Source organism: Danio rerio, chromosome 19 (assembly GCF_049306965.1).
Source record: "Danio rerio strain Tuebingen ecotype United States chromosome 19, GRCz12tu, whole genome shotgun sequence".
Taxonomy (NCBI): Eukaryota; Metazoa; Chordata; class Actinopteri; order Cypriniformes; family Danionidae; genus Danio; species Danio rerio.
In genome coordinates, this window is record NC_133194.1 from 11,255,576 (window position 1) to 11,271,226 (window position 15,651).

The 15,651-nt window shown below is 37.8% G+C and overlaps 1 protein-coding gene across 7 annotated transcripts in view; it reads right to left on the reverse strand.

Moving 5' to 3' along the window:
- The window catches only part of grin2da (glutamate receptor, ionotropic, N-methyl D-aspartate 2D, a), a 256,122-nt gene extending 246,652 nt beyond the window's left edge, over positions 1-9,470 (reverse strand). For 2 of the 7 annotated variants that reach the window (XM_073931499.1, XM_073931497.1), the window contains exon 1: positions 9,035-9,412. The gene's annotated coding sequence lies outside the window, so the exon portion shown is untranslated. Of the gene's footprint in view, positions 1-8,730; positions 9,012-9,034 lie in introns of those variants that run through there. The other 5 variants (XM_073931502.1, XM_073931498.1, XM_073931504.1 and 2 more) reach the window with 4 other exon arrangements.
- Between the last annotated feature and the right edge of the window lie 6,181 nt (positions 9,471-15,651).

The window sequence follows — 15,651 nt, forward strand, 5'->3', positions numbered from 1 at the left end:
TTCAATACTCTCCAGATAAGCGGCTTCTGATCCGAATCCTCCCATTCATGGCACTTCCGTTCCCCTCCTCGGGGAACGAAGGGTTACTTCTGTAACCTCGAACGTTCTGAATCATGTTCATCTGACTAAATTTCAGGGAGATATTTCACTTTTTCCTTTCACCAGGTAAATCCAGCAAAACAAACGCGGGTGATTTTCATGAAGTGTTTAGAACAACTCATCATTCATTTTGATAACGCCTGGTTTGTTTACCCATTGTGTTGGATTACTTTCTCACTTGTCGAGACCAAGACCAGATTTCAAACTCTGTAGAAGGATCCACATTGCACAATGCCAAATAATCGTCTTATTTCCAACCAACAATTGCAATCACAATAATAAGAAATTAAATTTATTAGCTATAAATTTAGATCACTAAGATCAAAATACATCTTTGCATTGCACTGCTTACAAATGCACAACAGTTCTGCTTTTTGGGATTTTAAGGTCATTGGACATTTTTCACATTTGCAATCACATTGCTCAAATATGTGTAGACTCTAAATGATGCTAATAATGCTTGTAATTCTTTCATTATATTAAGAAACTAAAGCTCACATAAGTATTTATTGCAATTATATCATTCCTTTTAATTTTGGATATACAATCCTGCGATTTGCCAGCTGTTTGTTGTGTGTTGCTTCTCAGTAAACTAGGACTCTGTCTTGATGCTGATCTAAAAGTATGTAAATTGAATTAATAAATGTCATTAAATTTAATTTTGCGCTTCAAAGTCCCCTCATGAGTTCAGTTGAGTGAATGAAATAGATCATTATGTGCATTGGTTCTGTAGTTCTGTGTTTATTAGTCCCAATGGAATCAGTAAAATAAGTTAAATCCTCTGCTCTGTTTGATTTCCAGTGTTTCTTCTTTGTGGCACATTTGCAGTTCCAGTGTGAAAGCACCCTCTGGCTTTTGGGAGGAGATTAACTATTGATAACAGAGCAGTGTCTTTCACAAGATGTGTTTAAGAATTATGCTTTTGCTGAATTGCTATCTTAATTTTATTTCAATTACTTGAGCAGCCCATTGCTATCACTGGATCCTGTTATCAGTTAATAAAAGCTCCAATTGTCATACACATCTTATCAGGAAACCACGACTCTGTGGTTAGTAGTAAATCTCCTCCAAGAGGCAAGAGGGTGATCTTGTGCAGTTAATCTAAATACCCACAAAGAAGAAACCCAGGAAATCACCATGACATTCTAATGTTACATAGTAAACAATCAGAAGATTTAACTGCTGTCATTGATACAACATGACTAATAAATCACACAGTTATGAAACAATTTACATTTAAACACTCGACTAAAATTAAGGAAATATAGAATAAAAACGTCATTATATGTGGTACTTTCATATGCTTTCAGATGTAGCAGCATTTTTTACTACACTTAGTTGTAGTTCGCAGAGAACCTACACAAACTGCTGTGATAGTGGTTGCTACAATTGCAAGTGAAATTGCATTAGTTTGATCTAAGTCTTGTGTTTTGAGGTACACATAAATGGAAAGTCAAAGAAAATTCACCAGATATTCAAAAAATAAAACAGCAGTTAGGTCACGATCACACCGACTACGTTTACATGGACATCAGTAATCAAATTATTTGCCTTAATCTGAGTAATAATATAATTAAGGGGTTTACATGAGTTACTTTTTTAAATGTTCCTTTTATGATTGAATATTACATGTTACAGCACATAATTCGATCAATGTTATTGCAATAATGTGACTAAAATTGACATACTCCACATGTCTTAATTCGATTTCTGTTTAGTTTAATTGAATTAATTTAACCAAAAATCGATGTTTATGTGGTAGCCTCTTAATCAGACTATTGTCTTAATTGTACTAAAATCGGATTATTTGTGTCCATGTAATTGTACTCACTGATTGCATTTTTAAAATGATTTTCTAATGGCTCGCCTCGCTTTTAACTGCCAACTGCACCGCGCATTATTTCTGTTGCACCTGCAGTTGAAAAAAAAAGTCAACTCTAAGCAGAAAAAGTGCGCTATGTCAGTTGAACCTTTTACATTGTCCAATCAAATGAAAGCAGAGGCAGGGTTTTCATTGAGGTGTCGACCAATTTGGCATCGTACAATGTCTAATGTGAAACATCGCAATGGACTATGGCATCCATGGTTGAGGTCCAGGAGGGAGACGTGCGATTTCCGGGAGATTTCTACTCGTTCGCAGGGTTTATGAGTCCAACTATAGTGAGACGCAATCCAGCGGTCCGACGTCCACTGTTCTCTGCCTGGAGCTCAGAGGAGCGCATGACAGTGTGTGTGTGTGTGTGTGTGTGTGTGTGTGTGTGTGTGTGTGTGTGTGTGTGTGTGTGTGTGTGTGTGGTCACTTGATGTGCGTTTTCAGCGGACGGAGGCCTGTTTAGAAATGCTAGGTAAAACAGAGTGGATGTGGATCATTTTCATTCTAAAATGCAATTTTAACACTAAGACGTATTAGTGTAAATGGAGTGTGTATTTGTTGTGAGCGGGTTTGACAGATTGCGGAATGCTGGCTCAGCATTGTGTTGTAAATTGCCCATTGGCAATGGAATCATCTATCGGCCCAACCCTAGTATGACTTAACAAATCGTGAACGTCACAATATTATTAAATATTGGTTTTTAATATAATATTATAAATTAATTATTATAATAATAACAATATCAACAGCAGCGCTCACGCACAATATGCAGCTGATTCAGTGGTTGGTTAGTGTCATAAAAAGTACAGCGCACTTTTGTTTTTTCAACAACAACAACAACAACAAAAAAAAAAAGGCAGTAGAGTTTGCCTCAGGTTCTCAAAATGGTAAACCGCATTTGGTGTGTTCGGCCCCTCAGTCTGGTGCGTGGATTCAAATCGATGAATGAAACAGCAGAAATAGAAATCCGCACATGCGTCATGAGAGGCCACAAATAATCTTTTAAAATTCTTTGTGGTGTCTCATGATGCATCAATAAAGATTTTTTATGTGCTTTGTACCCCGCATGACCTTGTGCAAATTTCTTTTTCTGCTGTTTTGTCATGATTATGCCTAATTACGGCATTTTTATCATTTTATTTTTTTTGATTATTAATCAAAAACTGAGATGCTGCAAATTAAACAAACCTTTATGTATGATTAGGATCCAGAACATGAGTCTTGGTTGTGAACTAGATGCAGACAGCTGAACTTTGCTCGAAGGTAGCACTCAAACTCAATAAAAGGCCCAAATCTGCTTTCCTCCATGTCACTTGAGAGATTATCTGCGGTAATCTTGAAAATGAGATGGTATCAAGCCAGCACAAAGACACAAACATGCGCGGCTGACCTTAAAGCCACATTGTGAAACAACTTTAAAGGCAACAATCGTTTGTCGGAGCTCTTGGAGTGACCGTGGGGTCCTAACAGCCCTGTGTTACCAGGCAGTTGCTACGGAGACAGGAATTTGGGCAGAGAACTAGAATGAGGTGTGAGATGGAAAGAGAGATGAAGTAACAGAAAAGAGAGGGAGGCTCAGTGTAAATTAATAAGCAGACTATGCATTGCAGAAAGGGTACTAGAAGGTTCCACATATGGTTTCTATCGAGGCATTGCTTATACGACATTTCTAATGAACAAGACCTCTCAATCATTCCTGTCTCTTAAAAACCTGTAAAAACAAGTGGTCTCTTTAAACACACATATAATCAGTTACGCTTCCATACGGTCGTGTACACGTTCGCAATCATCAGCCCATAATACAAACATTCATGCTGTTTTGATTGACCATCTGTGTGGAAATTTGCTCGCTTTAGGATTCTTTTGGGTTAGAAACTGAAATCTGGTTCCTCCTCTGAACAGTAGGAGATCTGAATGATTTTAGTGACATTAAAAGCCCTTGAATGGCTGTCCTTTTGCAAGTGTGAAAAGATGGTAAAATACTGTGACAGTGTTTACTGCGCTGCTACTGAATCTACAGCGTCAAGGCGAAAGAAATGATGGGTTGTGAGCTTGCAGTCTGAATTTAATCTGCTGAGAGAGAAAGACTGCGTGAAGTGAAATAATAAAAGGGCAATAAACAGGCTCTATACTTTTCTATTGTGTTCTCATTGCTGCATGCAGCAGCAAACAAATGCTGCAGTGATTTTAAGTCTCTTTAGAAGCATGTTCTTAAACAGGTTTATTCTAAATCGATTCATTAAAAACTTTTCATAAGATCTGTTTATTATTAAGGTACTGATAAATTAATAGAAACTGTATTTACATTATGGGAGGCACTTCACAGAAGTTTCCCTTAAAAAGATTGAATCAAATCACTTATAACTTAAATTTGTTTTATAAACCCAGCAGACACACAGCAGCATACGATGTTAATATTAGGTTAGATTAATGGCATGTTTCTACTGAATGGTTCAGTACGGTATGGTTCGGGGCACCTTTATTAGGCTTGCGTTTCCACCACCTTTTGGTGGGCGTGGTGTATGACAAAGTTTTATTCGACATCATGTTTGCTGGAGAAAATGTCTACAGTAAAGCTGTACGGGTCGCTTACATATTATATGAGAAGCACTTCTTAAAAAAACAGATGCTTTATACACATAAATACTTGTGTATGAATTATTATAACTAACTTTTTTATGAACATGATTTGATTATAACTGCAGATCAATGACAGCGCGAAATAGCCTACTGTAACGTCAGCAATTATATAAAATAAATAAATAGTAGGGATGTAACGGTATCAGAATTTCACGGTACGGTAATACCTCGGTATGAATGGCACGGTACGGTATTTATTGAATCATTTACAGGAAAAACAAAACTAATGAAAATACTCAAAAAAAGTGCCAAAAGTGTCAATGACATACAAATTAGCCATCTATCTGTAAGCTTTTAAATAGGAACTTCAATTTTAATAACAAAAAATTATTAAACCATGTAAAAAAATAAAGTTTAAATTTAGTATTGTTGAAAACTCGTCACATTTAACATTTAATCACGCACTCACTCACTTAGATAGAGATGGGTTTTGAGGAAAATTATCATATAACTATAATCTGGTAAAAGCTGGTATCTCTGGGTATTTACAATGTCCCCTGCAACAGAAAAAAACCCTCTTATTTGGGACGGAGGTTTTCTGGGAGAGAGATATGACTTGGCCCAGGTTGACAGCAGTGGGTAACATTGTGCATTGTCTTTCCCCCTCTTGAGAGGACAAGCCATAAGTGAGATAGAGGTCTCTTTGCGGTACAAGTCAATGTCTACATCAATCTGAACAGTGTGCTGTGTTCTGCAGTCCCCATGACTGTTATTAGTCGTATTCCCCAACTTGCAGGCACGTGCACACATAGGGGCTCAACCTGTGCAGTGCACATGCCTTTTTTTGTCTTGGATAGAAAGTGCCCTCCCAAAATGATTAAAAGTGCCCCCGCGACGCAACACACTCTCTGTCCCGCCCTTCAGTACGCGCGTGACAACACAGCTGATAAGAACGCGCGCGACAACACTGCTATTGAGTACGCGCGGCGACAACAACAACACCCCAACCCCCTCTTTTTAGAGAGAAACCGAAATGCTTCCACACATCCGATTTAAAACCAGCTTTAGGTTCGATCATCTCCAGCTCTTTTACATCCCCGCTACTAGCAGCACACTCCATTTCTGCATTACTGGATCTGTAGCGACAACAGACCGCAAAGGATGATGGCCACGCCTGGGCTGATGGGAATTGTAGTTTCCGCTACCTCCCGTTCGCTTCATTCGCCTGAGCAAACTTTCTCAGAAGACCTATAGTTTTATCGAGTCATGCGACTACAGTAATATTGAAAAAAATTGCTATTGCGGTATGACGGTATTTACAATACCGTTACATCCCTAATAAATAGTCTCCGATATGTGACCAAATAAAGTGAAACTGCACACAGCATACATTTAGTCCTTATTTAAGTTCAAAAACAACACAAAATAAAGCCCACAGTCAGTGCAAACCTCTCATCTGTGTTTGTAATTTTCAGCAGCACATGTAGCCTCTGTTATAGAGTAATTCCATCATTCTGAGTTCATAATAGTCCAAAAGGTGATAATAATAGTTAAACATGGCAGTTTGTACACGTTTGCTGAAAAAATAATGCGCTCCTTTTTTCCGGCTTCATCCTTGTTTTTTCGAGCTTCACTCTTTACTTAACTGTCAGTTTCTGACAGGATCGGGTTTCTAAAGCATGTCAATAATCAAGCGCACGTTATTTTCATCAGCTCAAAAAGTTTGTTATTTCAGATATAGACGAGCGCAAGCAAGAAAGCGAAACCGCTCGCGCTTCAGACTGGCTCGTAAAAAACTACAGGGCACAGGGTAAATCTGCTCTTCTTTTTGGCTTTGTGGCTGTTCATCAAAACAACGACAAGGTTTGTTTGAGCTCGAGTCGACCATGTCTCGTTATTATATGTATATATAATTACGCTGTAATCTCTTAATCTCTTTTTATTTTAAACATGGCGGCACTTTTGTTTTCATTTTGGCTAGTTGCACAAGCGAATGACGTTTCTCTCTAAACCAATAGCGTTCAGCTGTGCATCTAGCACTGCCTTTTGGTACCCTTTCTCGTGTTTGGTACCCTTTCAAAAGGGTGCCGAAAAAGTGGTATGGTACGGTTCGGTTCAGTACGCCTTTTGACAGTGGAAACGGACCATTAGGTTGCCAGCATCTAAGCATTCAAGCACAATGTTATTTTGATGACCAATAATGACGTGACATTGATATTTTGTTAGTTTTAAGTGGTGTTGGAAAGTGACCAAAATCCAACATGGAGCCAACATATTAAACCAACGTCATGTGGACATCAAATGCTGTCATTTACTCTACAGGTGTGGCAACAAAAATCTAACGTCTGATAGATATCATAGTGGTAACGTCCACACAACGTCAAGCTGTAACAACATTAGACACTGATATTTTGTTGTTTTTAGGTTACGTTAAAAAGCAACGTCTAAAATGCAACGTCTGTACAACGTTCGACATTCACATCAGCCTGACGTTGGGTTCTGACGTCGACAAAATGCAACATTCCACAACGTTGAGGTACAACGTCAATCAGACATCATGTTAGGGCTGGGCAGTAAAATCGGTATCGCTATTTAATGACTGAACACCGTTATCAATATTGGTAAAAAAAAGTTAAAGTATGAAGTTTTAGTATGAAGGTTATAGTTTTATTAAAATGTGGCTGCTGAGCGCGCGCCTTGGAAGCAATGCCAATAAGCTTAGGGTGTAAGTTTGTCATTTCTCTGAGAAAACGCTGGATGGTCGTCTAATTACAAGTTTAAGAGTCTCTTTAACACTTATGTTTATTTTATTATAAAGAGATTAGATCATTTGTTTAAATATTTTTGTTTTTTACTATTAAAAGTATTTGCCTTATTAATGTTGGTAAATTAAAATGAAGTGGTTAAAAAAATCTAATATTCGTAATTGTATTGTTAAAAAAATATTCAACAATTATCGATATCGAATGATATGAAACATGATATCATGATCATTTTTTGCAATATCGCCCAGCCGTACGTCATGTTGACATCCTGTGCCTGCTGGAAATAATTCTAATCCATCACTTCGGCTGAATAACCTGTAACTTTTTTTCCTTAATGTTGTTTCAGATATGAATAACATTTGTTGAGTATATAGTCCTATTCCGACAGTCAAAGTTAAAACAGGCCCGTAGCCAGGGGGGGTTCAGAAGACCCACCCCTCGCTGACAGCAGAATCCTCTGTTGGCTGTTGCTTCGGTGTGACTTCAAATCAGTTTAGTTTAATGCAAACAATTTTCATGAGTCCAACATCCAGCTGTGCAAGAAAACACACGATCTGATGAAAGTTAAGTCACCTTGTGCTACTGTACTGTTTTACATGGAGAACTCATTTTACAAGTTACTTTTTTTTACATTTTGGATCTTATTTTTAAAAACAAAAAATGAACAATAAAAATAAGGTGTGAAGCAAAAGCAACCGTTAAAAGTAAATTTATTACTAATTTGGCTATTGTTGTTATCCATGAAGTTTCAAATATACTTTTTACAAGAGAGGCTACAAAAATTGTGAAGCTCTACATTATCATTATGTTTCCTTTTTTTTATTCAAATGGCCAATTTCTGACTGAGGAAAGTTGAATGTACTGGCCAGTTTGTAATGTGCCTAATAAATGACAATAGGCTACAGTTTTTAATTCCAAACTTTAACAGATTCCTACGGGTTTTTTTTTTTTTTTTTGCAATAATATATGATAACTTGTTAATATAAATTTGTATTTTAAAAAATAAATAGTTGTAATTGTTTTGATACATCAAAAGGTGTCATGATGACCTCCCAACAAGTTAATCCAGCTAAAAATCAGTAAATCTCACAATTTAATAGAAAATACGACAAATAACTGCAAAAAGGTCCACTTTTTGAGAAAATAAGACCACCTCCTTTACCAGGCTGGCTACAGGACTGTAAAACATGTAATTAATGGTCTGTTTACAATGAATATGTTAATGTTTTACACTTATTTAAGTTGATAATTGTTGATAGAATTATCTTTCATGTTTTTTATGCTTATTGTTCACTTTAAATAGAGAACGTTTTACACTGGAAAGGCATCCCAAAATTTGTATGAACATAGACTACTTTGGCATTTCAAAAAGCGTGATTATTTTGTAATACATTGTGTATAAAACGTCTTTACCTGCTATATAGTCGTTCAGAAGCTGCGTGAGCGACTGAACACGTTTCCCAGTTTGGCATCCTGACCTCACTTCAACCTTCTTTTTTCCTGTCATATTACCTTGGCTTTTTATTTGTGCAAGGAAGGGAAACGATAATGTAAGTGAACTGTCTGAATAAAACAGAATCGCTAACTTGCTGACTCGCTTCTTTTGTATTCGAGTATGTTATTGGCGGGAGTAGCCACGCACGTGCTGTAATCAAACGTCATTCGGCTGCGTTTTTAATGGCTGCCAAAACAACAAATAGGTTTATGACTGACTTACCTCAGCTTAACTATTCCTTTATCTTGTCTCCTGGGCTGACGAGTGGAGGCGACAGTGGCTCAGTGGTAAGCACTAATGCTCACAGCAAGGAGATTGCTGGTTCGAGTGCCCTCTGGATCAGTTGACATTTCTGTGTGGAGTTTGCATGTTCTTCCCGTGCTAGTGTGAGGTCAGGTACGGTCAGAACCCATTAAGCAACAGAACAATTAACTTTAAACAATTCAAAGATGGGTCCATAAATAAGAAAATAATATACTAAAAAATGAAACTATTAATATAAAAACATGAAACATTGAAGCAGCAAATACTGGCTTAATGTTAAAACACAAACATAAGCCTTTTGATTCCTTTCAGTTTCCTTTCCCTGTTCCTTATAACGACTTTCTAATTGGTGTCTAGATTTTTGAGATGCAAGCTTCAGAGCTTATTTAACTATGACTAATTAGATTAGGACTTAACTCTTATAAAAAAAATAACTTTCTGTATTTTTTATTTAATTTAATTTTGTGCTTCTCCTTTCCTCATTTTGTTCTCTTGTTTATTTTCTTTCTATTACTCTTTTCTTTTTACGTTTTGTTCTTATCACTTTGTAATTGTATATTCTTGTATTCCATTCTTCTACAGATTACTTCCTGATTTATATTGTAAATTTCTTCTTTTCTAAAAAAAAGTTTGTTTAAAAAATAAAAATATAATTATTTACAGTGAGCAAAATATGTCAATGAAAGACACTTTCAGTAAAATTGCATTTCAGTAAAATGCGTTTTTAGACTAAATTTCAACTTCCTATGTAAAACTGGGCAAAGATCGAATATTTCAGACAAAGTTTAATATTCTGTACTTGCCTATTTTTAATACATTTGCTTTAACATCATGATTGTTACCACTTAAAAGCAATGCTAAAAATTATCTTGTGCTTGTCTGTTCTTATTCTCATTGTCATTTTCCTCCCCTCTTTTTCTGCGCCTGAAGAATAGATTAGTTTAATTTTCACGGTCTAATTTTTAAAACAAAAAATCAGGTATGGGGCAGGTAATAAAGCAAAGGCCAAGGCTGTGTCTGTGCACGGAATCATCTTGTTGTGGGGACTGGTTGGTCTCGCAGGTTACCTTGGAAGAAAAAACTCGAACAACGAGAACACAGGACGCATATGATAATTTCAGCCTGATCTCACGAGAAAACGTAAGTATTTTACGTTTTACCAGTTTAGTGGCTAATTCGTACGAATTCGTACAAGTTCAGTCGTACGAATTGGTACGATTTTAAAAAGGAGGCGTGGCACCTGACCCCACCCCTAACCCCAACCGTCATTGGGGGATAAGCAAATCGCACTAAATTGTACGAATTAGATCGTACGAATTCATACGAATTAGCCACTAAATGAAAAAGTTACGAATTGCCGTGAGATTGTGTTGGATAAATTAGATGCTGCGAGCTTTCTGTTGATTATTTTATTCGAATTTTAATGTTCATAAAATAATTATTTTATATACATATTTTTTCTCTATAGTGATTATATATAAATATTTATGCCCTTAAGCACTGTCAACGAAGATAATTTGTACAATGCAAATAAAAACGATTTCAGCAAGCGAGCGGCCTTGGAGTTGTTTCTAGATCAGATAAGGTGGCAGCCGGAAGTTAACGATTTTTTTATTTATTGTAATTTATTAACGTCTACCCCCACCCCAACCGTAACTATAATGTAAAAACAGCACCGAGGATTATTTATGTTATCGATTAAATTACTCAATAAATTGTGTTTGTTAACACCTTCCCCTACCCCAACTCTAAACCCAACCATCACAGTACTGTAAAAATTATGATGTGTATATATTGATGTGTATATCGCACATCCGGCCAGCATCATATCCAATCTAGACTTTACCGCGGCTCGGAACACTATAGCATGTTGTGGGGGCCCCTAGTGGTTGCAGCCACTTAATTTGCTTATAGGGAGGGCCCGCCTTGTGTGAATGAGTGTGTATGGATGTTTCCCAGTACTGGGTTGCAGCTGGAAGGGCATCAACTGTGTAAAACATATGCTGGATAAGTTGGCGGTTCCTTCCACTGGGGCGACCCCTAATAAATAAAGAGACTAAGCTGAAGGAAAATGAATGGATAAACAAGCGGAGCCTGACATGGGGCTCAAAAACCTCATTAATTAGAGAATAAATATTGCATATTGTTTTTTCCACAAAATAATACAAAACACAAGAGGCTTGAACCTCACTGCAGAAGTTTTTCAGGATCAGCGTGTTCTGGTACATCACTAAAATCAAACACAAAAGGCTTTTTGGCACGTTATGAAAGATGTACGACCAGGCATGGATTACGGACCTCAAGTCCTCAAGGTCTTGGACTGTCAGGGTTCTACAAACCCTCAGGCTTGATGCTGCCAAAATAAGATGTGCAGCAGGGCTGATGGTGCATTTATAATAAGCTGACAACTACAGCTTCAGGCTTATTGGCGAATACAGTAGGAGATGACCACTAGTGCTCCTTGGCAGGCCAGCATGAGTTGGTCCTTGACTATTTTTAGCCTACTAAAACACTCATTTTTACCCACATAACACTACAACCACCAGAACCAACAAAAGCTTTTTTCTTAAACCATCATAGAGCTTAATAGCACTGAGTCATTGCCTCCCCCAGCCTCCCACCTGAACAGTATACTAGGCTGAAAGAGCTGCATATGTGTATGAAATTACAGCACCAAACTCAGAGTAATAATTCTCCCTTCAACACTGCAATAATGCACTATACTGAGCACTACATTTCATATTAATGTCCTATTCATCGTTGCCCACTCCTGGTAATGTTCTTTTTATTTTTCTATTCCCCTTTACTGTTTAATGTTGCTTGCCTCATGCTAAATGTGCACTTTTTAGAAAGTACATTTCGTTTAGTGTCCAATGCCGCAGAGCTAAAACAATAAACCTCGAGTTGACTTGATGATCCGATGCCAAGGCTATAGACTCTTACCAATATAGCTAGAAAAGACATTCATTTTCACACATATCCCTACCTTAATTGACACGACTGTGAGACTTTTCTGTAAAGTGGACGCTATTTCAAGCTTTTCATCTGCAGTCTGTCGAAGGCCACTTGGGAGAATGGATGCTATATTTAAACGCTTTCCAAAACCGACAAGTCGTTATACCTGACCTTTTGGAGTCGTTTGGATTTTAGCAGCTTCAACTCTTCACCTATAATCTAAGATACATCTATGAAAAGACTTTGAAGTATTGTTCAGTGTAAAAAAATGGCTGTGGAACACAACAAAAATAAACCAAAAAAAACTACAGTTAAAATCTGTAACCTGATTGATTGTAAGTTTTCTGAATATATACAATGAATTAGGATTGTCACGATACTGGAATTCGGTACCAATCGATACTGAAATTTTAAAAGCGTCCATTTCCCGCTAACATTTAAGCACTGTTGAGCGTGGTCTTAAACACCGCTGATTTGCCATTGTGTTCACATGAAATGACTGTGATTGGCCGTGAAGGTCATCAGTTCACCAAACCCACTGTTGTTTACTGAGTGTAAACACAAATACATGGAAACTAGAGCCTTTCAAAGTCACGTCGAACAGCTTATTTGTCCCCTGATGAATCAAGGCTTTAAAATGCTCCAGTCTCCCTGTATCTTTAGTTACACACAGTAAACGGAGGAGAGTTCGGTGACCTCCACGGCCAATTATAGTCATTTTTGTTGAGCTCATGAAAACAAGGGCAAATCAGCAGCGTTTAAGAATGTGTTCAAATGTTAGCGGGAAATGGATGTTTTTATAATTGCAGAATCGATTCGCAGACGATGTTATTCGGTTGGCTTCATCGAACATGGACCTACAGCATGCACTGGGGCGGTTTGAGATTCAGCAACTCCGAGGCCATGGTGCTCCATTGGAAAAAAGTGGTTTGCCATCTCAGGTTGAAGGAAAGTCCTTACCCCAAGTGGAGGAGTTTAAGTATCTTGGGTATTTGTTCACGAGTGAGGGAAGGATGGAACGTGAGATTTACAGGCGGATTGGTGCAGCAATGTGGGTCAGTTGTAGTAAAGAAGGAGCTAAGCCGAAACGGAAAGCTCTCCATTTACCAGTCAGTCTACGTTTCTACTTTCACCTATGGTCATGAGCTTCGGGTTAAGGCCTGAAAGGACAAGATCTCAGATAGAAGCAGCCGAAATGAGTATCCTTTGCAGGGTGGCAGGGCGCCCCCTTATAAATAGGGTGAGGAGCTCTGTCACTCGGGAGAAGCTTGGAGTGGAGCTGCTGCTCCTCCACATCGAGAGAAGTCAGCTGAGGTAGCTCAGGCATATGTTTCGGATGCCTACTAGATGCCTACCTAGGGAGGGGTTCCAGGAATGTCCAACAAGGAGAAGGCCTCGTGAAAGACCCAGGACACGCTGGAGGGACTATGTCTCATGGCTGGCCTGGGAACGCCTCGTGATCCCCCCAGAGGAGCTGGTGTCTAGGGAGAAGGAAGTGTGGGATTCTCTTCTAAGACTGCTGCCCTTGTGACCCGGCCCTGGATAAGCGGATGAAAACGAATGAATGAGTATCGATTGGTATTGAATTCAGTATCGTGACAACCCTATGGTAAATAACTATAAATTGACTTTCCCAGAATTCCCTACGTAACGCTTCCTTTTTATGCAAATGTGTTGACATTACTGTGGTTCCATTTATTTGTTTTTTTCTCATCCCTTATGGTCATTGACAAAGGTACAGTGTGTATATGTTAGACTTCAAAATATGGATGTATGACACTACAAACTAACAAAATACGGGAGTTTACTGTAAACTGTAAAACTTTGTCTTTATCGTATTTTTAACAGCAAAACTCTGGCAACAACTCTGTTACCCTAAATTATGTTTTCTTTTTTACAGTGTAGGCATGATTTGACGTAAGCATTCAATGCGCAACAGATGGCATGCAAGCAGGCTTGAAAAGCCCTTTTGCCTGCCTGAAACTGGTTTGGATAGTTGGCCGACGGGGTGTGCGACACATCTGCTGTTAACCTTTATTCAATTAGCTTAGAGCCTGACAATAGTGCAGAGTAAACAAAACACACCAGCAAGGGCCGAGCTGCTATTTCACTTCTATAATCATTGAGAGTGTGTGAGTCAGTGTTTGGCGTACCATTCTAGTCCAGTGGTTTATAAAATGAAATCTGCCTTCTGATCAGATTCCAAGACATCCAATGGAAATTGCCCATCTACAAAAAACTTTGAGCCATCAGTTCTGTTGTTATTCACAGCACAATAGAATCGTTGTCAGTGAATAGGGGTAATTATTTATTGGTGTTTGAGGGGAAAAAGCCAGACCACATTTCCCAGCATCCCTATAGGCAGGAACAGTAGACATTACCAAGTGATGTTTGGTAGTGGTGCACTCATGGGATTCAAAAGTTCATAACAGTCACAAACAGGGAGCTGTTCATAATCCACGTGGAAAGGGATCAAATGATGAATACAATACCCGCAATAACATTTAGCAACGCGCTGCCACCGCAAAAGTGACGCCGAGCTACTAATGCCCATGAAAGAGTTATGTGCACACAGTTACATATAAAAATAGCACTGTCAAAAGTTTTCAAGCTCTTTAAGGTTTCAACCTTCGCTTGCTTTAGAAGCTTCTTTTAAACAAACGGTAAGTCTTTGACTTGGCATCAAAAAAAGCAGCTAGTCAAAGGTGGTAGAAGTTGTTCTGTCAAAAGAAAGGAACAGTCAGTCTACTGTGTGTTTGTTTCAGGTTATAGCAAATTCATACACACAAGGACAAGATTACGGCCCCCCCCATTGCACTTGAGGCCTTGCACAGTCTTGGTGGATGGATCCAACAGTGAACAGGCTCGACAGAATAATTCGAGATGGTCTTGCAGTTACAAGGGAGGTAAGAGAGCATTACATTTCCTTTGAAAAGTAAGTCGTTGCAAGAAAACGCTGAAAAGAAACGCGAGAATTATAATCATAACAACAGCAATGATAATGCAAGCAATCGTAATAATAGAACATCAAGGTTCAAAAGGAAAAGACATTTAATTCCTATCTGTAAAGTAATCAAGTTATATTTATATATTTATATATATATATATATATATATATATATATATCCAGCACAGTTTTTTTCTTTTTGTTCCTTTTTGTTTTTTTAAAACAGAATCTTCCTCCAAAAATAGTTGGTAGTGCACTATTCATTTCCGTGGAATTTATTCAGCTAGCTGGCTCCAAAAAATTGGACAACAATCAAGCAAAAAGAGCCACAGTTTTGCTGATCAGCGTGGCGTGTTTCTTTTCTCTTTTTCTTCAAAGTCATCCCAGACACCTGAGAAAACTGATAAGAAATCAGATCTATATATTTTTTTTTATCGGAAAGATACTACATTTATATATTCAAGTTATGTAAATTACATCTAAAGTCACGTATTCAAGCATATACTCATGTACACACATATATCTAGTGAGAGAATAGTTTAATATTTAATATATAATATTGTACTTTGTATGGTACAGTAGTATTAGGGTGCATGTCTTTTTTTGAGGGATGTGGGGTTAATTTTGAGGAGATGTATAGATATACTTGTGTAGGTCTATATATATATACGAT